The sequence below is a fragment of the Ursus maritimus genome, unplaced genomic scaffold (genome assembly GCF_017311325.1).
Source record: "Ursus maritimus isolate PB19 unplaced genomic scaffold, ASM1731132v1 scaffold_16, whole genome shotgun sequence".
Taxonomy (NCBI): Eukaryota; Metazoa; Chordata; class Mammalia; order Carnivora; family Ursidae; genus Ursus; species Ursus maritimus.
Window position 1 is genome coordinate 22,586,088 of NW_024424008.1, and position 24,121 is coordinate 22,610,208.

Consider the following 24,121-nt stretch of genomic DNA (forward strand, 5'->3'; position numbering starts at 1 on the left):
CTGATGTCTTCTGTGACCATTATCAGTCTGCCATGGAACTTACAAGTTTACCATTGCCTAGAAAATAAAGTCCACATTTATTATCAGGACCTATAGACCTCTATGAGTCTAACCTTTATTTTCTTTTCTCTCCAGATCTTCCATGATGGCTTTCTGTATCCCTAAGAAAATTTTTCCCCAAACACCTATTTCCCCATTTCTTAAACCTGAAATACTCTTTCATACTTTGTCCTCTTTTTACAATGTGCTGTTCTCTTCTATAATATGTTTCCCTCTTTTACCTTGGCAAACCTTCATTTATATATATGGAGTGTTAGCAAAGTGTTAGCAAACTGCTGCGTGAGTAAGACTTGATCCTGAGCTGGAAGATCTGAGCATCTAGAGGTAGGGACAGAGAAACAGAGAGTGAAGTATGATAAATACCACAGTAGAGAGAGAAGTACACAGGCTACTCTAAGAACAGAAAAGATAGGCATAGACAGGATAGGGAAACAAGGCAATGCTTGAATCAAGTCTTAATACAACTCTTAGGCAATAAGTTAGTAGAAGTGTGTAATAGTGATTGAATGGTGGAGGTTGATAGGGAGGCTTTCAAAGTTAATGGGTTCTGCTTTTGTTTTTTAGGTTTCCCCCCCTAATTTTATTGAAATACAGTCGACATATAGAATTGTGTAAATTTAAGTTGTACAATGTGATGATTTGATGTGCATTTTTGTATACTAACAACAAAATATCTAGAGATATTTTACAATAGCATTGAGAACAATAAAATACATTGAAATAAATTTAACGAAGTTAAAAGATCTGTCTACTAAAAACTATAAGACATTAATGAGAGAAATTAAAGAAGACACACATTAATGGGAAGATATATCATATTTGTGGGTCAGAAAAAATAATATTGTTAAAATGTCCATATTACCCAGAGCTGCCTGTAGATTCAGTACAATCCCTATCAAAATTGCCCTAAAGGCAATTTTCAAAGAAAAAAAAATTCTAAAATTCAACTGTGACCTTAAAAGACCCCAATAACCAAAGCAATCCTGAGAAAGAACAAAGCTGAAAGCATTGCACTTCCTGATTTCAACTATTCAACAAAACTGTAGTAATCAAAACGGTAGGATACTGACATAAAAACCAATACATAGACCAGTGAAATAGAATAGAAGGCCCATAAATAAACCTCTTATATACACAGTTAGCTAATATTTGACAAGGGAGCCAAGAATATTCAATGGGGAAAAGATGATCTTTTCAATAAATGGTAAAACTGTTGGTAAAACTGTATGTTTACATGCAAAAGAATGAAATTGAACCCCTCTCTTGCACAGCTCACGAAAGTTAATTCAAAATGGATTAGAAACGTAAATATAAGACTCCCCCAAAAATAAGAACAAATTATATATTATAATTTATAATATATATAATATTTTATTATATTATATATAATATTATAATATGATAATTATATTTATATATATTTATAATAATATATATTATTATATATTATTGTATTATATAATTATATGTAAATATATAATTATATGTAATTATAATATTCTACAACTCAAGAATAAAAGAACAGATAGTAAAAATGGGGATAATGATTTAAAAATGGGGAGAAGGGGACGCCTGGGTGGCTCAGTGGGTTAAGTGGCAACTCTGGATTTCAGCTCAGGTCATGATCTCAGAGCCCTGGACTTGTGCCCCACATCAAGCTCCATGTTCAGTGTGAAGTCTGCTTGAGATTCTCTCTCTCCCTCTCCCTTTGCCCAGGTCTCTCACTCTTGCTCTCTCTCTCAAATAAATAAATCTTTAAAAAAAATAAAAATAATAATAATAAATGGGCAGAAGAACTTAACAGGCATTTTTTCCCCAAAAAAATAGATACAAATGTCTATCATCTTAAGGAGGCTGCATTTCTATCCTTTAAATATGTGATTTGCCAACAGTAGAATGAATTCTGCTTTTATGTTTTGAACACAATCTCATGAGAAACCCCAATAAAGAAACAATTTAAAGGGCATTTTACTTAGTCATACTCATTTTTCAGATCTTAGTTTAAGCACTATTTTATGAGGAACACCTTCCTTACCTCATGGGCCATATATTCTATTACAGAACCTTGTGACATCTAGTGCTGCTTGTATTATAACTCTCATCACTTTTGATTATAATTAATTGTTTAGTATGTCTTTCCTGGACATATAAATGCGCTATTATAAGTTAAAGTACTTTTATGAATTAAAAGTTACTGAAATGGCAAGGAACATGAAGACTTTGTTCATTGCTTTAATATCTGAAACCTAGTAGTGTACCTGACGCATGTTAGGTTTTTTTTTTTTTTTTTATTAAGATTTTATTTATTCGACAGAGATAAATTAATTGTTTAGTATGTCTTTCCTGGACATATAAATGTGCTATTATAAATTAAAGTACTTTTATGAATTAAAAGTTACTGAAATGGCAAGGAACATGAAGACTTTGTTCATTGCTTTAATATCTGAGACCCAGTAGTGTACCTGACGCATGTTAGGTTTTTAACAAATGATCCTGGAATGAGTTAATATAAGACAAGAAGGACTTAAAACTCACATTGAGTTCTACAGATGCCAACACTCTGACATCTCCTACTGTGTTTTAAGTGTTTACTTGCTCCTTCATAGACCTCACTGTTGCAATGTATGAAGGGGATGAAGAAAGCAGATATATCTGAGCTTTGCATAGTCTTAATTAAGCATGGCACATCTGAGGTACTGGTTTATAGGGGTTTTGCTTTGTTTTGTTTTTAGTAGATGTGGCCTGAAATTAAAAAAAAAAAATCAGGGAAGGACTATAATCTTGTAATCAATTATACAAGTATATTATCTTCAATGTGTTGAAATTTTATTTGACATATTTAAGTAGATATGTTGTTTTAATTAAAGATTTTAACTGACAAAATACATTTTAAATTAGTCATTTTCAGTCCTCCTGAATCACTTCTGTGGAGCCATAAGGTGCTGTAGAAGTGTTTGGAAACCAAAGCTGAAGATAATCCAGAGGAACTAGGGAGCTCTAACTATAAGTGCTGTAAGAAAAAAGAAAACAGGTGAAGTCTTCTGTAAGCATGATTATAGGAAAAATCTTTTTAGCTATGAGTAAAAACCCATATGCAATTTTAAAAATTGATAGATTTGATTACATAAAAATAAGAAAACAAATTTTGAATAGCAACAATTCAGACAAAAAATGACCACGTGGAAGAAAAATCTGCAATGCATATCAGAAAGAAAAGACAAATATTCCTAATTTTTAAAGGACAAATTGAAAGAGAAATAAAGAAATATAGAAAATTGGGCAAAAGCCATTAACATACAATTCACAAAAATAAAAGTGGACCTTAAATATATGAAAAGATGTTTAACCTCACTCATGTTAAGAGAAATCAAAATTAATACTAGACCAAGTAACTATTTATCACGTAGTAGATTGTCAAAAATTGAAGAACTTGACTGTACAGTCCATCGGTGAGGCTGTGAGGAAACACTCGCATGCATTACTGGTGAGAACACCAAATGGTACAACTTCTATGGAAGTTGTACAGATGTACTTACCTTTTGACCCAGAACGCTCACTTCTAGGGATTTACCCTAATGATACATCACCAAGCATATAAAATTGCATGTGTACAAATTGTGTTTATTACATCATTATTTATATCTGGAAAATAATGAAAATTACTCAAATCTCGAAGCAAACAATATTTATCAAACTATGGTGTGTATAAACCACACACACACACACACGCACACTTGAGTACTATGTAGCTGTACAAAAGAATGAGGAAAACCTCTGAACTCATATGGACTGATTTTCAGGAGATGGTGTAAGTTAAAGTACATAAAAGCATATATGGCATCCTACATGTTGCATAGGATAAAAGTGAAAAATAAAGTATGAACATACCTTTTTTTAACTGCAAAAAGAGAAACAAGACATATAAGCCAGAAAATAATAGGAATTGGTTAAATATAAAGGATACAGTGAGGAGAAAATGGGGTGATAAGAATACAGGAGGAAATGACAATTGAGTATACTCTTTTGTATAGTTTTGATCTTTGGAAGTGTGTTAATATTCTACATATTCCAAAATAAAATTAATGAGAGTGAGGGGAGGGAAAGTGAAACTAAACTGTAGGGGAAAGAAGGAAGGATTAATTGAAGGTAAAGTTTTCATAGTATTTGACTTTTGTACTCTCAGTCACAGCAGTAAGAGATATGAGGAGGAGGAATAAATGCCAACAAACCTAACTTTTAATAGTTTTCTTTTTGGTGGTAGTATGGACAAAGTAATTCCTAAAGTATTTTAAGTATATTATAGAGGTGAGTCAGTGAATAAATATGTTGACATTAAAGGAAGACTGGGTTTTCAGTGTGATCGAAGTATAATACAAGTATGAAATGATACAAGGCAAAAAACAAAAAAATTCGGAATTCGTGAATTCATTATTTTTAATATGTGTGTGTGTACCTCTGTCTGTGCATTGTACATGTATATATGCGTTTGTATGTGTCCATATATTTTGGTGTATGCATTTGTATATATTTTTATGTACATATGCATGCATGTTTCCTAGTTCTGTCTGCTAAAAGGGCCAGGAATCAAAGATACTCCAACAGCAGTAAGTAAGCCTCGTTTCTACATGTTGATATCTAACACCATTCCTCACTGTAATAAAGCAGAGATCCTCAGAAAGGTGGCCAATTAGGTACAAGAGGAGCTTGACACATTGTATTAGCTAAAAAGTCATGGAGTGCTCCAAAAAATAATGATAGCATGTTCCAAGAACACGGGAAGTAGTGTGACAGGGCTTTCACTGGACAAATCTGGAATAATTTGAACACAAAAAAGATTAAGTACAGTAAGTAATTTAAACCATTACAAAATAGAAATTAATTTGGCCATATCTAATAAATAGATCAAATCAATTAACCAGTCATTGGAGGAAAAGTGAGGGCCTTTGAGTACAGTAAAATTCCAAGGGCCAGTTGTTTAATGCAAAGGAAGTGTACAATTTAGAAAATTAGTGTTTTGCATTGTCATAGTAAAGACTGGATCAGAAAAGAGCCTTTAATGGACGCTAATCCAGGGAGAAATTTTGATGAGGTATAGGGTATTTGCATAGTCTGTTTATCACATATATACAGACACACACATATATATAAACTGTGTGTGAGTATATAGACATACATGTGAGTGTGTACATGTATGCATGTGTAAACACACGCCCCCCCAAAAAAGCCTTACACAAGCAGATACTGTTTGAGAAGTTGCTATTATTAAGTAACTATTATTGTGTTTAATGTATTATTATATCTCTTTGGGTCTGACAGTCTGGGCTGCTTTCTTTTTGGCTGATATCAGGTTCTCCTGAGTCTTCTCTAACCAGTCTAGGGGCCAATTTTTCCCATTCTCCATCAGCAGCGACAAGCAAGCATTCAGAGTTAGGGCTAGAGTAATTATAACAGCTACCACTAAGGTTGTCAGTGGTGGGATTTAAGAAAGCTTTATCTAGCCACGTTTTCTGGCAATGAAACTCAGAGTAAATGCATCTAAAAGGGAAAAAAAATGGTTTGATCTGTGTACCAAGAGGCAGAACATGATATGAAAGCACCTTAGCTTGTTTGTAATGACTCAGAAGTGGTCCTTCCTCATACACTCGGTGCCAAATAAATCAATTTTTCAACTTTGACTTGCACTTGACACTGCGTTTAATCTGTGAACTATGAAATGCAAAGAAATCTTGCGCACACTCCTCTCCCCCATCTGCGTGTGGCTGTCAGGCGAGCAGTCAACAGCACTCTGTAACAGAAGTTAATTGGAACGAGCTGGATATCTCCAGCTCCTTTGGTAATTATCGAAGTCACTCTTCTGGCATGGAAGAGAGCCTCTTGCTTCCACACTATTTGATAAAGAGACTCTTTTTCCTCCTTATATGGTCACAGAAGCCAAACAAAACTAAGCACTTTCTGTTTGTTTGATAAACCCCAGAATTACTTTAAGGTTGGATACACTAAGCTTTAGGTTCAATTCGATTCAAGTGCATTTTAAAACCTTTCAGAAGAAGGCATGTCTAATTCACCTCTCTGTCCCCAGTGCTCAGTCTGGCACCTGACACATAATGTATAGTGTTAGGAATTTTTATTATTAATACTATTATTAACACCTGTCTCTAGTTCCTGTTATGTACTAGTCTCTGAAATGAGCATTTACAGGAAAAACGTTTAACTCTCAAGTTGCACACATTTGTGTTGAAACCCTGGTTCTACTATTAACAGCTATGTTATTGTAGGCAAACTGTTTCATCTCACTGAACATCAGTTTCCTCTCCAGTACTATGAGGAATATATATAACTCAGAAGGTTGTATCCATTAAATGAGGTGAAAGTATTAAAGTGCCTAGTACACTGACTGGCATACAATAAGTGCTTAATAAATGATAGTTTTCTTCCCTTGTTTCTTAATGTGTCCAGAGACTATTTGAACTACTTGTTCATGGCTAGTATCTTGCTTCAGATCTTTGCCTTTGACATTTTAATTTAGGACAGGACAAGTCCTATTTTCTCTCTTTTTGTCCTCTATCACTGCCAATTCCAATATCTCTTCCATTTGTCTCATTTTAACTAAAGAATATCTTTTAAATAAGGATTAAAAAACTCAAACAAGGTTTTTATTGTGTCCTGCTTATGTTGCAAGCACCGAGGCATGCATCTGAAATATAGAAATGAGTACAACGTAATGCCTTCCCTCAGGGAATGTGCAGCCTTGTCAAGGAAACAGGGGTATACATACCCAACTGAACTACAGCATGAGAAGTTTTCAGAGAGAGAGATTCTTTTTTTTTTTTTTTTAAGATTTTATTTATTTGTTTGTTTGGGAGAGAGAGAGAGCAGGAGGGAGAGGGAGAGAGAATCTGAAGCAGACTCTGTGCTGAGCACAGAGCCCAATGTGGGGCTGATCTCATGACCCTGAGAACATGACCTGAGCCGAAACCAGGTGTTGGACACTTAACCAACTGAGCCAGCCAGGTGCCCCTCGGAAAGAGAGATTCTTAAAATCAGAATGCTGTATGAGAACTATCAATGCCTCATGTTAGCAAGCAGGTGAATTGCATTGATGAAGGATTCAGGTAGAAGACATCTTTCAAGTGGGCTTTGAAGGATTATCCAACATTTTCTGGACAGGGGATAGGTGAAAGATCATTTTACAGAGAGGGCATAGCATGTGCACAACTACATGGTGAGGCATGTGATAGGAGATAAAAAAATATGTGTCTGCAGGGGCTCCTGGGTGGCTCAGTCGTTGGGCTTCTGCCTTCGGCTCAGGGCGTGATCCCGGTGTTCTGGGATCGAGCCCCACATCAGGCTTCTCTGCTATGAGCCTGCTTCTTCCTCTCCCACCCCCCCTGCTTGTGTTCCCTCTCTCGCTGGCTGTCTCTATCTCTGTCAAATGAATAAATAAAATCTTAAAAAAAAAATATGTGTCTGCTGTCACATGGTTACATGCTATGTTATACCTGCATGCAGTGGGAGACTATTGTTCATCAGCTATGCACAGAGTCAGATATCTTCAGAAAGGTAACTGATGGTGGTATAGAAGCATAGGTGGTATAGATTCCACTTGTGAAGATGGAGTAAGGATGTCGCTGTCTCAGTTGGAGACAACTGAGTTGGAGTGAAGCTTCAGAAGTGGCTTTTGATCAGGCTCAGTCGTTACCTGTAGAGCTACAACACCTTGAGGATTAGTGCTGGTCTATAGCCTGGGGCTACAGAAGGGCCAACCTAGATTATTAAAACTAGCAGAGAGGCAAATGCACAGGGAGAGTATTTATTAATCACTGACTATGTGAGTTGTTGGAAGGTCAGAAGGAAGAGAGACTGAAGGCAGATGAGAGACTAAGTAGGAGCCTAGGGTAACTGTCTACATGATGAGTTCCTTTACTAGGACAGTGGTAATGGTAATGGACCAGGAGTATGAATATTTTTGAAACATTTGCATTCAGCTTCAGGAAGCTGGCGGACATTGAATACAGAAAGTGAGTGAAGCAGATAATTGTATACTTTAGTGACAGATGGCATGATAACGTGGAATCAAAAGGAACTGTTATTTGAGTTTCTTAGCCCAAATGTGTCTATAAAAACAGGATTTTCTATTTAAACAAATGACTAGACTTGTCTGTAGAAGTGTAAGGAGTAACGTAAGTCATGAACCTATTTTTTCTATGGTCTATACTTCAGTCCTACTTTAAAAAAATGAAATTGGAACTTAGAGCTAATAATTTGATACATTCAGAAAGGTAGTAATCCATAAAAATAGTTTTTATAGGGCATGATAAAGGATGACTACTGTCTTCTCACTCATAATTGCAATGAAATGGAAAAAACACTGAAAAAAACACAAAAATGTGATTTATAATGTTGATCAAACTCCCCTAATTTTCCATAGAATTCATTTGGTGTTACTTTCTCATGAATGTCAATAAACTCAAATAGTAGTGCTTATTGAATTACCATTGTAAATCCCAGCTGTTGCCAAACTTCACAAATTGACCTTAACAGTTCATACTCATAACCTTCGACAGGAGAAGGCATTTGGCTGAATAGAGTTAAATGAACAAAGTATTGTACCTGGGGCTACAAGGTGGTGAAAGATAAATCCACTGCAAGGCAGGTGTCACATACATAATAGACTTTGAGTTTTGAAGATCCAATTCTATGCATATTTTTATTATTCTGTAAAGTGTTTCCAAAGTTCTATATTAAACCAATCAGCAAATATCTATTTTGTACTTGCTGCTTACAGGGACTTCTGATAATCTAAAAATGCATACTTCTGTGGTCGGTTTTCCCTTAGAGTGCAAAACCAGCTCTTCATTGTGCTTATGCCATTTATAGTGTACCAAGATGCCAGAAATATGACTGACTATAGCAAGAATCTTTGTTTTATTTTTACTTCCATTTTATTGATGAGGAAAAAATGAGTCTCTGGAGATTGTGAAGTAATTAGCCAAGGTTGTCAGGATTTGAACTTAGGTTGATAGACACTAAGTTTCTTTCCCTTTCCATTATATTACTTGGTTTCACATCCTATGTTTTTAAGAGTCAGTTTTTCCTTCTTTCTTTCTTTTTTTTTTTAAAGAGAACTGTTTCATGCAACTTGCATTTTTCTGATTCTTAATTCTTTTCTGTATTATTGTTTTATGCCAAATGTTTCTTTAAACATTAAATAATGAAGTAGTACAATAGATTTAAAGTAATAATATTGAATTTTACTGGACTTTTTATTGTAATATAGTTGACATACCATGTTATATTAGTTTTAGACATAAAGTATTATATTAGATTCAGGAACACCACATAGTGAATCAACAATTCTATACATTATGCAGTGTTCACCACCATCAGTGTAGTCACCATCTGTCACCATACAACACTATTTCAGTATTATTGACTATATTCCCTATGCTGTACTTTTCATCCCAGGACTTAGTTATTTTATAACTGGAAGTTTGTTCCTCTTAATCCCCTTCACATATTTGCCTCATCCCCCGACCTCCTTGCCCTCTGGCAACCACTAGTTTGTTTTCTGTATGTATGAGTATGTTTCTGTTTTTCATTTATTTGTTTGTTCCATCTTTTTTTTTTTTAACATTCTACATTTAAATCATATGTCATTTGTCTTTCTCTGACTTACTTCACTTAGCATGATACCCTCTAGGTTTAACCATGTTGTCATAAATGGTTGTCATACAATTATCATATGGTTTCACTCATTTATGGAACATAAGGTATAGCACGGAGATTGGTAGGAGAAGGAAGGGAAGAATGAAGGGGGGGTAAACAGAAGGGGGAATGAACCACGAGAAACTATGGACTCTGGGAAACAAACTGAGGGTTTCAGAGGGGCGGGGGTGGGGGATTGGGCTAAGCTGGTGATGGGTATTAAGGAGGGCACGTATTCGTGGAGCACTGGGTGTTATACGCAAATAATGAATCATGGGACACTACATCAAAAACTAATGATGTACTATATGGTGACTAACATAACATAATTAAAAAATTTAAAAAAATTGTTATAAATGGCAAGATTTCATTCTTTTTTTATGGCTGAGTAATATTTCGTGTGTGTGTGTGTGTGTGTGTGTGTGTGTGTGTGTGTTCTTTATCCATTCAGCTATCAGTGGGCACTTAGATTGCTTCCATAATGTGCTATTGTAAATGAAGCTACAATAAACATAGGACTGTATATAAATTTCAAATAAATATTTTTGTTTTCTTTCAGTAATTCTTAGCAGTAGAATTACTGGGTCATAGGGTAGTTTTATTTTTAATTTTTTGAGGAAACTTCATCTTGTGTTCCACAGTGGCTGCACCAATTCACATTACCACCAGTGCACAAGGATTCCCTTTTCTTCACATCCTCCCCAATACTTGTTACTTCTTGTCATTTTCCTGTTAGCCATTCTGACTGGTGTGAGGTGGTGTGTCATTGTGGTTTTGTTTCACATTTCCCTGATGATGAGTGATGTTGAGCATCCTTTCGTGTGTCTGTTGGCCATCTGTGTATCTTCTTTGGAAAAAAAAAATGTTTGTTAAGGACCTTTGCCCATGTTAATCAGATTATTATTATTTGGGGGGGGTATTGAGTTGTACGAGTTATTTATATATTTTGGATATTAACCTTTTGCTGGATATATTGTTTTAAAATTGAATTGAACAACATCGGGTACACATTTTAAAAGAAACAGATTTTCATTTTTAATGTGTCCATGGTAGTAGCTTTTTACTTTGTTCTCATGGTCAGATGTTTTTCTAAGCCTACATTCCTTGCATAAGTCCTGCTGTTATAGCTTTTATAGTATCAGGGTGGAGATAATTGTGCATATTTTGTATTGTTTTTTTAAAAGATTTTATTTATTTAGGGGTACCTAGGTGGCTCAGTCAGTTAAGCATCTGCTTTTGGCTCAGGTTTTATGATGCTTAACCAACTAAGTCATCCGGGTGCCCCTTGTATTCCATTTTTATCAGGGCTATCTATTGTCCCTTTATGATTATGATACTACAGACAAAGATAGAAAACGATATATTCAAGAAAGTTAAATTTTACTAAATGTGTGATATTTTTGGAAGTTACTTAATCTTTGGAAAGCTTTGGTTTCCTCTTTCATTAGATGGGGATAATAACCAAATATTATAGGGTTATAGTGAGGATTAAATGAACCAGTGATTTAGATGGATAGATACATAGGTAGATAGGTAGGTAAGTAGGTAGAATGAACATACTTAGTAAATGAAGTTTAAGTCTAAGGAAAATATAAGTGACCATTGAACAACATGAGGGTTGAGGGCACAGATTCCCTACGTAGTCCAGATTTTACATACAACTTTTGACTCCCTAAAAACTTAACTACTAATACCGAAAACCTCAAGAGATCCCTTTTTATTGTGATACAGGATTTACTGGAGGTAGGAACTGCTCATGCAAAGATGATTAGTGTCATACTGTATTTTAAGCATATACTTGTAACACTTAAGCTCACCACAATAACAACAGGAGGTGGCTACAAAATTATTATAATGGTATGGTGTGTACTATAATTAATTTTATGCAGTTATGATTTAATATTGCATCTTTACATTTGTTTACATTTCTCTCGACTGTGAAAATGCCATGTACAGTCTGTATTTCCTGTGTATAAGTGTTGACAGATTTTAACTTTTTATAATAGATTTGTGTATATCTTATGGTAGTAAATGATAAAATAGACTAGTAGTAACACATATTATATGCATTCATGACATAACTTTTTTTCTATTTTTAAAAAATATTTCTAGATTATGTGGCTTGTCTGCAAGTTTTTTCAAATTATCACAAATCTCCAAATATTTTTTCAATACATTTATTGAAAATATCTGCATATAAATGGACCCACACAGTTCAAACCCATGTTTTTCAAGGGTCATTCATACAAGAGGTGCATTTAAATAAAGTTAACATTTATTTATTTTTTTAATAATATTTTTTTATTATATTATGTTAGTCACCATACAGTACATCCCTAGTTTTTGATGTAAAATTCCATGATTCATTACTTGCATATAACACCCAGTGCACCATGCAATACGTGCCCTTCTTAATACCCATCACCAGCCTATCTCATTCCCCAACCCCTCACCCCCCTCCCCTCTGAAGCCCTCAGTTTGTTTCCCAGGGTCCATAGTCTTTCATGGTTCATTCCCCCTTCTATTTACCCTCCCCCCCTTTCTTCTTCCCTTCCTTCTCCTACCGATCTTCCTACTTCTTATGTTCCGTAAATGAGTGAAACCATATGATAATTGTCTTTCTCTGCTTGACTTATTTCGCTTACCATTATCTCCTCCTTTTTATATGCAAGGCCTATTCCAAGTACTTTATATAATCTTATGTTAATATCCATTACATTATCAGACATGTATCTTACTATTTCCGTTTTACTCATGATAAAACTGAGATTTAGATTAGATAGATGTTTTGCTGAAGGACCCACAAGTATCAGTGAATGGAAACAAGATTTAAATTCATGTCTTACTGACTTTAAAACCCATGATTGTAAGCCATACTTTATGCTGTATTTTTAAATTTACCTTTATTTGTTAAATGGGATGTGTATAACCTACTATTTGATGTATAGATGCTGGTTTATGGGGATAGCAAACATGGACTAAAGTGGTAAAATTAAGTATCAAAATGTCAGGAGCCTAGGAGAAGCTAAAAATTGAACATTCTAATCTTGACTGTTAGAATTAATCAGATGTCATAAAATAAAGTGCTAGGAACCACATTTTGCCCCTTTTGATACTTTCTCTAAATGGCTATTATGGGATACAGTTATAGTTTCAGTACAGGACTGAGCCTGGATGAGACTGGAAAAGATGTGGGAAGTTCTTCTGTCTATATAAGCATCATGTCAGGTTTAAGCATTTGTGGTATGTTTGATCATTCTTTTCCCTGAATATTTGGAGCATCACAAGATCAATGAAGTTCCCGGGTTTTGTAGCCAAATTAGTATCCATCTTTTCCTTCCTATCCCATGAATTATAGACATCACAGCTAGTTAGTGCCAAAAACTTATAAATCAGGGCTAGCCGGAAAGTTATGTTTCTCAATTTTGGGGTATTACATGATGGTTTGTAGAATTGAAACTATGTGGTAGAAAGAAAGATGGCCTTAATCTCCCTGCTTTGTCACATAGTAGCTTTGTGATTACAGACAAACTACTTTTCTCTGTGTCTCACCTTCTGTGAGATTTAAGGTCAGAAAGTCCCCACATTCAAATCTTGTCCCCATTCCTTAATAGCTTTTTGACCTTGTCAAGACCTTTTATTTGCTCTAAATCTCAGTTATGTATTTATAACTTTATAACTAGAAATTTCCTATGAACACTTCTTCATAGGGTTATGAGGATCAAGCTAGGATAATATATATATAAAGCATTTGGGTATGTGCATTGAACATAACAAGCATTTAATAAATTTTAGCATTACTGAACATATATATATCACATTTTTCCTATGACTTGTATTTTGTTCCCTCTGTGTTAGGCCTGGATGTAAGATTTATATACAGTCATACCTCAGAGATACTGCTGTTTTAGTTCCAGATCACTACAATAAAGTGAATATTGCAGTAAAGCAGGTGAAATAAATGTTTTGTTTTCACAGTACATATAAAAGTTATGTTCGGGGCGCCTGGGTGGCTCAGTCGTTAAGCGTCTGCCTTCGGCTCAGGGCATGATCCCGGCGTTATGGGATCGAGCCCCACGTCAGGCTCCTCCGCTATGAGCCTGCTTCTTCCTCTCCCACTCCCCCTGCTTGTGTTCCCTCTCTCGCTGGCTGTCTCTCTCTCTCTGTCAAATAAATAAATAAAACCTTTAAAAAAACAAAATAAAAGTTATGTTCACACTATACCATAGTCTATTAATTGTGCAATAGCATTGTGTCTACAAAATCAACATACATACCTTAATTTAAAAATACTTTGTTACTAAAAAATGCTGACCATCTTTGGAGCTTTTAGTCAGTCATAGTCTTTTTGCTTGTAGAGAGTCTTGCCTTGATATTGATGACTGCTGACTGGTCAGGTAGTTGCTGAAGGTTAGGGTGACATATTAACCACAGTAGATCTAGAGGCAATCCTCTCAAACCCTGCTGCTGTTTTATCAACTAAGTTAATTAATACTCTAAATCTTTGTTATTTCAACAGTCTTCATGGCATCTTTAACAGGAGTAGATTCCATCTCAAGAAACCACTTTCAGGGTGCCTGGGTGGCTCAGTCGGTTAAGTGTCTGCCTTTAGCTCAGGTCATGGTCTCAGGGTCCTGGGATCGAGCCCTGTGTCTGGCTCCCTGCTCAGTGGGAAGCCTGCTTCTCCTTCTTCCTCTCCCCCTGCTTGTGCTCTCTCTTTCTCTCTGTCAAATAAATAAACACAATCTTTAAATTTAAAAAAAAAACAACACTTTCTTTGCTCATCCTTAAAAAACAACTCCTCATCTGTTCAAGACTTATCCCAAGATTGTGGCAGTTCAGTCACGTCTTCAGGCTCCACTTGTAATTCCAGTTCTTCTGCCATTTCTACCACATGTACAGTTACTGCCCCCACTCAAGTCTTGAACCCCTCAAAGTCATCTCTGAGGGCTGGAATCAACTTCTTCCACACTCCTGTTCATGTTGATATTTTGACCTCTTCCCATGAATCCTGAACGTTATCATGATATCTTGAATGCTGAATCCTTTCCGGAAGGTTTCCAATTTATTTTGCCCAGATCCATCAAAGGAATCACTATCCGTGGCAGCTATAGCCTTATGAAGTATATTTCTTTTTTTTTTTTTAAAGATTTTATTTATTTATTCGACAGAGATAGAGACAGCCAGCGAGAGAGGGAACACAAGCAGGGGGAGTGGGAGAGGAAGAAGCGGGCTCATAGCAGAGGAGCCTGATGTGGGGCTCGATCCCATAACCGCGGGATCATGCCCTGAGCCGAAGGCAGACGCTTAACCGCTGTGCCACCCAGGCGCCCCTAAAGTATATTTCTTAAACATTAAGGCTTGAAATTCAGAATTATTCCTTGATTCATGGGCTACATTATGGATGTTATATTAGGAGGCATGAAAAAAAAAATCTCCTTATTGTACATCTCCATTAGAGCTCTTGGGTGACCAGATGCACTGTCAGTGAGCAATAATATTTTGAAAAGAGTTTTGTTTGTTCGTTTATTTCGAGCAGTAGGTCTTAACAGCGGCCTGAAAATATGTAGACAATTGTGTTGTAAACAGATGTGCTGTCATCCAGACCTTGTTGTCCCCTTCACAGAGCAGAGGCAGTGTAGATTTAGCTTAATTCTTCAGGGCCCTAGGGTTTTCCAACCAGTAAATGAGCATTGTCATCAGCTTCAGTCACCACCTGCATTAGTTCCTAACAAGAGAGTCAGGCTGTCCTTTGAAGCTTTGAAGCTACATATTCACTTCTCTTCTCTAGCTACAAAAGTTCTAGATGGCATCTTCTTCCAGTGTAAAGCAATTATATCTACACTGAAAATCTTCTGTTGAGTATAACCACCTTCATAAATTCTCTCAGCTAGATCTTCTGTATAACTTGATGTAGCTTCTCTATTAGCACTTGTTGCTTCAACCTTCACTCTCATGTTGTGGAGATGGCTTCTTTCCTTAAACCTCATGAACCAGCCTCTGCTAGCTTCAGACTTTTCTTCTGAAGCTTCCTCACCCTCTCTCAGCCTTCATAGAATTGTAGAGAGTTAGGACCTTGCTCTGGGGGATTAAGCTTTGGCTTAAGGTAATGTTGTGGCTGGTTTGATCTTCTATCCAGACCACTAAAATATTCTCTGTATCAGCAAAAAGGCTTTATCATTCATGTGTTCACTGGAGTAGCACTTTTAATTTTAATTTCCGTCAAATACTTTCCCTTTGCATTCACAACTTGGCTGTTTGGTGAAAAGGCCTAGCTTTTGGCTTATCTTGGCGTTTACATGCCTTCCTCCCTAAGCTCAAGAATTTCTAGTTCTTGATTTAAAGTGAGAGACATGTGACTCTTCCTTTCACTTGAACACTTAGAGGTCATTGTAGGGTTATTAATTGGCTTAATTTCAAAATGTTGTGTCTCAGGGAATAAGAAGGCCCAAGAAGGGGGAGAGAAAAGCAGAGCAACTGGTTGGTGGGGCCAATCAGAACACACAACATTTACAATTAAGTTTGTTGGCATTTGTGGGCACTGTTTTTGGAGCCCCAACACAATTTTAATAGTAACATCAAAAATCAGCGATGGCAGATCATCATAACAAATACAATAATGATGAGAAAGTTTGAAATATCACAATAATCACCAAAATGTGACATTAGAGACACTAAGTGAACAAACATTGTTTTAAAAAAATGGTGCTGACAGATGTGCTCAATGCAGAGTTGCCATAAATTTTCACTTTGTAAAAAGAGGCAATGTCTGCAAAGCAGAGTAAAGCCAAGCACAATAAAATGAAGTATGTCTGTAATTGAAGACCATGGTAAGGATTAAATTAAATAATGCACATAGACTGATGAATAAGGACCTGGCATTTAGTAGATGTTCAAAAATATTAGAACAACGGGGCGCCTGGGTGGCTCAGTCGTTAAGCGTCTGCCTTCGGCTCAGGGCGTGGTCCCGGACTTTCTGGGATCGAGCCCTGCATCGGGCTCCTCCTCTGGGAGCCTGCTTCTTCCTCTCCCACTCCCCCTGCTTGTGTTCCCTCTCTCGCTGTCTGTCTCTCTGGCAAATGGATAAATAAAATCTTTAAAAAAAAAATACAGTATTTCTAAAACAAACAAGCAAACAAAAAAAACCAAAAATATTAGAACATGAGATACCGTGATATGCAGTTAAGCCAAACATCCACACAGGCATAATGTGAATTAACAGCAATGAGTGTAGAAAGAATTTTTGATTCATTCTTTCATTCATTCATTCTGTTCAACAATCTTTATTACTAGTTCCGTACCTGGCAGGGATCTTATATACCAAGGGGAAAGCAAAGTTTAATAAGACTGGGTTTCTTCCCTATAAATTGTCTTTATTCCGAGATCCAGGTGTCTGTTGATAAATTTCAGAGTCCATGAATTCTCTTAAAAAATATACAAAATTGAGTATTTTTATTTTCTAGGAAGTATATCTGTCCCTTTCATCAGCTGTTTTGCAGACACCCCTAGAGATACTCAATTTTAGAGATCCCTGATCCATAATTATAGCTTTGGCAGCAGTATTGATCTCCACTTGCCTAGACTTTGAATTTCAGGATAACTGGATTCAGTTTCTAGATTCCTTCCCCGGTTGTTCTGTGACTTAATTTAAACCTCAGTTTCCAGATGTATAAAACTGCGATGGTAGTACCTACCTCTCAGGCTTGTGTCAATAATACATATCAAAAAGAATCTCAGCATATGGCACTTCATAGGTATTCAAAAGTAGTGGTCCCTTTCACATTGGTTTCTGCCTCAGAGCAGAAGGATACCTTCCTCATCACAGATCGGTCGTAGCTTATTGACTCATTCTCAGTGGTCAGGATCCTCTGCTCCGAGAATAGTCACATATAAAAGTGATATAAAGGTCAAAACATAATTGATGATCATTAAAACAGAAAACCTTGGCTCATGCCCCTGGTCTCCATATCATAATTCATATATATCACGTCATACACCTTATATTGTACCTGCAGTTGCCGGTTACTTTATATGTAATTACTGTCACAGTTGTGTGGCATTGTGATTCAGATCTCTTCAGTCATTACATAAGGTGTGATAAGTGACACAAGCGCACATTTATCCTTCAGATGTTTCTCACAGTAAGGGGAGACTACAGAAATTCAAGTTATACAGCAGCATAGACTGAGAACCCCTTGTAGGAAGAAAAGGGGCTGCTGAGAGCCATAGAACTGTGTACAAAGGCTGATAGGTAAAAACAAAGTGGTAGTGATATGATGGTGGAAGGGTATTTTATAGAATAATTAAATGTCCCTGAAAGAAAATAGAGTAATCATTTGGACAAATATTGAGTCATTATTATAATATAACAAAAATACATGTTAGAGTCTTCCTATTGCTATTTTAGATTATCCCAGCCATGCCACACATTTTACCTTTTTTCAGTGGAAATCTGTAACAGCCACCAGCACTTATGTCATAGAGCTAGTGACATGAAAACTCAGAGCGTCAGCTCAACCTGTGGATCCAAAGTGCTCATGCAGAGCTCTATACCCGAGTTCTTTCTCTAGGTGACCAAAACCTGGCCTCTCAAGTACCAGAACCTGGCATAAAGTGGGAGTTTTTCGTGAATAGATTTCTTTATAAGCAAAGTATTTTGAAAAGAATTTGTGTTCTATACAGTTTGTATAGAATATTGATAATATTTTCCATGACAAGTGATATTCTCATTTATCACTGGAAAAACTGCAAATCCCTTACCATTATACATGACATATACACATAAATATATACATATATTTATATTAGGGACCTAATAAATATATGGAGACACAAGTTGAAGAAACATGTCGTGGGCTCTACCTTTAGTGAGCTTCTGCTCTGTTGAAGAAGTCATACTTTAAAACAGTTACAACTGAAGTGGTGGTAGGAGTGGTATATGTGGGATGGGAAATCCATGGTAATATGAGAACATGTAACAGGAACACCAAACACAGATTCAGAGACTCAGGAAAGACTTCTTAAAAGAGGTGACACCAGACTGACCTTAAGGAGGAGTAAGAGCTAACCAAATGAGCAGCGGGGGTTGAAGCAAACACTAATCCTGACAGATGGAGGTTAGATGCAAAAGACCAGAGACAAGTGAGGCATGTGATATATTCTAGGAAGTGGAAGAACTTCAGTATGACTAGGGTATAAATCAGCAAGTAGACAGGACATTGTAAAGAGATTATGGTAGAAAAGGAAATAGAATAACTTTGAATGAGGAAAGACATGGAATTGTACACTTGGCTTCTCTCTGAAAACTTCTCAGAACTTTCAGATAAACACTCACTATTCCCTTACTCCCCATGGGTCCAAAGAACCGTGGATTGATGTGCCTAGAGAAAAGCAGTAATTACTGCTTGTTGTTTGCATGGCAGGCATGGGATGGTTCATTTCTCACACAGCATCAAAGTGAAGTGATCTTCAAAGGCCTTTATATAGGAAGGTCAAAAGACAGACAAAAATTTTGAATGAAATTTTCATTCTAGTAGAGAAGATCAACAAGTAGAGCAGTAGGTATATAATATAGTATTAGATATCAATAAAATATGAAAATTAATGCTTGGTGACTTAAATAAAATGGAAATGGTTTAAAATGGGCCCTTAGGATATCAGATATATAAAATATTCTGATTTCCTTTAAACCAGGGAGCTTTCTACACAGGATATTGGAGTCCTTTTAACTAGATCCAGTAAATCCTAGACCTTTACCTACTAATGTTATTTTTGTTTGTTTTACTGTCCACTATTCTAAAACAAGTTGTAGAATAGATCATATTCCACCTACCTGACACCATGCAGATTAGAAATTACTTGGACTCAGGAGATTGAGAATGAGATAGAAAACAAATAGCTCTTCTTTGTATCATTTGTACTATTGTAATAAAAAAAATTTATATTTCGTTTTAAAAACTTTATATAATTAATGGAACAATAAAGTTAATGGAAAATGAAAATGAAAACTGTTTTTTAAAAACTTTTTTTTTTCCTGAAGGCAAATAATGAAGGATAAGTCTGATCAAAATGAAACTCCACAATTCACCCATTTGTTGATTGAAAGTAGAGTTCTCCTTTCTCATTGATCTATACCTGTTTCCTCTGTTTTAAATGTTACTAAAAGATAATAATTTAGGGGCGCCTGGGTGTCTCAGTCAGTTAAACTTCTGCCTCCGGCTCAGGTCATGATCCCAGGGTCCTGGGATTGACCCACACATCAGGCTTCCTGCTGGGGTGGGGGGGGAGCCTGCTTCTCCTCCCTCTGCCCCTTCACCCCTACTCGTGCTCTCTCTCTCTCTCACGTTTTCTGCCCTTTCTCAAATAAATAAATAAAATCTAAAAAGAAAGATAATAATTTAATTCATTTCTCAGTTTCCAAAGTAATTTACCATCTCTAGTATTGTTTCAAGGTTTAGGAGCATGCTTTCTTATCCCCATTGTATTTACATGTTAAAAATAAATGATGGAATTTTTGTTCATGATTCTTCACATTTGACTCTAGCTGCTATTGAATATGATGCATACATATATTGAGAAAGCTTTCTAATATAATTCAGTTATAGGAACTAAACACAGAGTATGTTGTCCCCTGACCATTTATTCTACCTTGAGTCTTAGAGAGTTTTTAATTTTATATTTATTCTTCAACAGTGTGTATAAAAGATGCACTAAAAGCTGCTGCTTTCTCTACAACATCATAGTCACAGTTAGTTAAATATTTAATGCCACGAGCACAAGGCAGGGCATACAATGAACATGAACTTGACTATAAAACCACTGTAATAGGTTTAGATCCCTTGGGTTTCCAACATGCTCTGTACTGATACAGCAAATGGGGGAACAGTCTCATCAAGATGCACGTTTAAACAGGAATCTGTCGTGCCATATCCGTTGACAAGATTAATTATAGATCTCTGAACCTGATGTGCTTCTTAATATCTTGAATCGCTTTCCTAGTATGCAGTTAAGCTGCAGTATTTGTTGTAGCCTTATGTAATTCTGGATAATTCTCTTTTCCAGAGTAATACTTTTCAATATATTTCAAGTCTTAATGACTTAACTGAGTGCCTGATAAAAGTTTCCGTTAGTGATTTGCCCTTAGTCCTTGCATTTGTTCATTGAAATTAAAAGAGTCCTTTTACAATAGTAGCAAAATTCTGAAAGAATGCAAGAGCTCTCTTAATGAGAAAATTCAGCTATTTTCTCTAGTATGTATGTCTTCAAATGAAAGGGTGAAACAGTAAATAAAACAGTAAATACAGTAAAAATTATTATAAGGTACTTTGCTTTATGAATCACACAATCTGCCTTAAAAGATATGAAAAGAAAAAAGAAAGACCCCAAATTATTTTTTAAAGCTGAAATTATGGTGATAGTAGATCCCGTACACCATTTGTATTAAAAAATACTTAGGTTATATATCAAAGGAGTTTGAAAGCACAAGTTTATGGTGAAACAGATGTAGAACTGAATCAGGGTATCAGTGTTTACAAATTGGGTCAAGTTATTTAATGTTTTGATCTTTAGTTTTCTCATTTATAAAATGGAAAAGGTAAACCAACTTTTTGGATTTGTTATAATGATTACATAGTTTGATACACAGAGGTGATTATCACAATGCTTGGGCCATCACAATCACTAAATGCCAGCTTAAAAATAAGCAGCTCTTTCCCTCCCGGCTGCCATAGTGAGAGGAGCTGCCGCCCTGTCCTCCCACCTGCAGTGGATGGATGAACATGCAGAACTGCTCGTTTCCTGATCAAGAGGAACAAGCAGACATACAGCACAGAACCCAATAACCTGAAGGCTTGTAACTTCTACCACGATGGGCTGATTCACTGCAAGACTGTGGGCATGGAGCTGGCAGTCTATGACAAATATGTAGTTGTGGTCATGAATTGGAGATATGGCCAGCAAACCCTGCCACCTCCTATGTGTGGTCCACCATCAGCAAGAATGCCCAGGCCACCCTCAGCAGCATCAGACACGTGATCTGCAAGAACAAGTACAGCCCCAGATCTGTGCATGGCTGCCATTTGCAGAACCAGCACCATCCTGTGCAACCAGAAGCTTGTGATGGGGAAGAGGTTGGGGCTGCCCCACCAAGAGATCCTGAGAACCTGCCCCCCACCTCCAAAGCAATAAAGATGTTAACCACCTAAAAACAAAAATAAACATAATACTTCATGCAGTTTGAAATATTTGCCTAGGCTTTCTATTGACCCCATCATCTTAAATGTGAATCCAAGAAGTAAGCTTCATAAAAATCTTTACAGTTGATCTTAAAGAAGACTCAGATGTCTTTGTTTTATTGTGATGTATCCTCATAATGGATTCTTGAGATATTTATTAATATACTGCATTCAGTATTCTTAAACAGGAAACTAATATGCTCAACCACCTTTTACTTTTCTCCTATTTTCTTTAATATCTAGGAAAGTACTCTTAGTTGCAGGACATAGTAGGTCATTAGCTCTCTGTACCTCTGTGCTCCCATCTCCCCATGATATGGTTGAAGCTCTTTGCTCTCTTCAAGGGTGCACTGCCAAATAGTTTCCTTTCCTGCTACTGACTTGACCTACCTCCTTCATTCATGATTCCATTTTTCTTTCTTTCTTCTTTTTTAAATTATTATTATGTTAAGTTAGCCAACATATAATACATCATTAGTTTTTGATGTGGTGTTCAGTGATTCATTAGTTGCATATAACACCCAGTGCTCGTCACAACACATGCCCTCCTTAATACCCATCACCCAGTGACCCCATCCCCCAAACCCCCTCCTTTATGTAACCCTCAATGTTTTTCCTGGAGTCCAGAGTGTCTCATTGGTTTGTCGCCCTCTCTGATTTCTTCCCATTCCATTTTTCTTTTTAATCACACCCAGTACTCTGGTGATGATGATGCAAAATTCTCATCTCATTTTGGGGGTGGACTGGCCAGCCTCAAGTAAGGGATAATGCTAGGGAGGCAAAGCTAGTGGATCAGAATCAAGTCAATGAATGATGGATATGATACTTGTCTTATTTATTTATTATATTTCTTTAAGGTGGGAAAACACACCCTTAAAGGAACTGAATTAGACTAGACAGTAAGAAGGCTGTTTGTCATTTTCATCAAAAATTTTAACATCATCATTAACGACATCATCATCATCACTACCACCACTGCTACCATCATCATTATAATCCCATTTTCAAAAAAATAGGAAAGTGTATCAGTGTTACATTGAAACAGTCAAATAATAGGTTAAAACAAAACTTGGCTATTATTGTATAATCTTTATTCCGCAAGTTATTGATTGACTATAGATTGCTTTTTAGTGAGATATAGTTCACATAACATAAAATTCACTGTTATTTATTTATTTATTTATTTATCTATTTATTTATTTATTCACAAGTTATTGATTGACTATAGATTGCTTTTTACTGAGATATAGTTCACATAACATAAAATTCACTGTTATGTATTTATTTATTTATCTATTTATTTATTTAAGAGAGAGAGAGAGAGAGAGATCATGAGAACATGAGCAGGGGGAGAGGCAGAGGGAGAGAATCCACAAACAGACTCCCCACTGAGCACAGAGCCTGAGTTGGGGCTTGATCCCATGACCCTGAGCCAAAACCAAGTCGGAGACTCAACTAACTGAGCCACCCAAGCGCCCCAAATTCACAGTTTTAAAGCGTGCAGTTTAGTCGTTTTCATCCTCCCTTCCATGGATGCCTTAGCAATAGCCTTTCTTGCTATTTGGCCTTGTCTTGAAAACTTGTGGATCTGATTCTTAGTCAAGATTTACTAATGTGAGTATGTTAGTTTCTTACCATTGCTAGAACAAATTATGGCAAATTTAACAGCTTAAAATAATGCAGATTTAGTATTTTGCAGTTTGGAGGTCCTTTTAAGCTATAATCAAAGTGTTAGCCTCACTGCATTGCTTTTGGAGACTTAATGGGGAACTCATTTCTTTGCCTTTTCCAATTTCCAGGGGCTGCCCACATGCTTTGCTCATGGCCCCTTCCTTCGTCTTCAAAGCCAGTAGCATAACATCTTCAAATCTCTCTCTCTCTTTTCCTCTTGCCTCCAATTTTCAGTTTTAAAGATCTTTGTGGTTACTTTGGGCTGACCCAGATAATCCAGGATAATATCTCCATCTCAAGATCTTTCATCACATCTACAAAGTCCCCTTTGTTGTGTAAGGGAACATTCATAGGTTCTGGAAATTAGGATGTGGACATCTTTGAGGTAGGGAGTTGTCATTTAGCCTACTACACTGAGATTCATGTAAATATGATATATTGCATGAATAATA

At 36.3% G+C, this 24,121-nt stretch overlaps 1 pseudogene; it reads left to right on the forward strand.

The window, feature by feature from the left end:
- Positions 1 to 16,573: 16,573 nt before the first annotated feature.
- LOC103675334 lies at positions 16,574 to 21,951 on the forward strand (annotated as a pseudogene).
- The last annotated feature ends 2,170 nt before the right edge of the window (positions 21,952 to 24,121 follow it).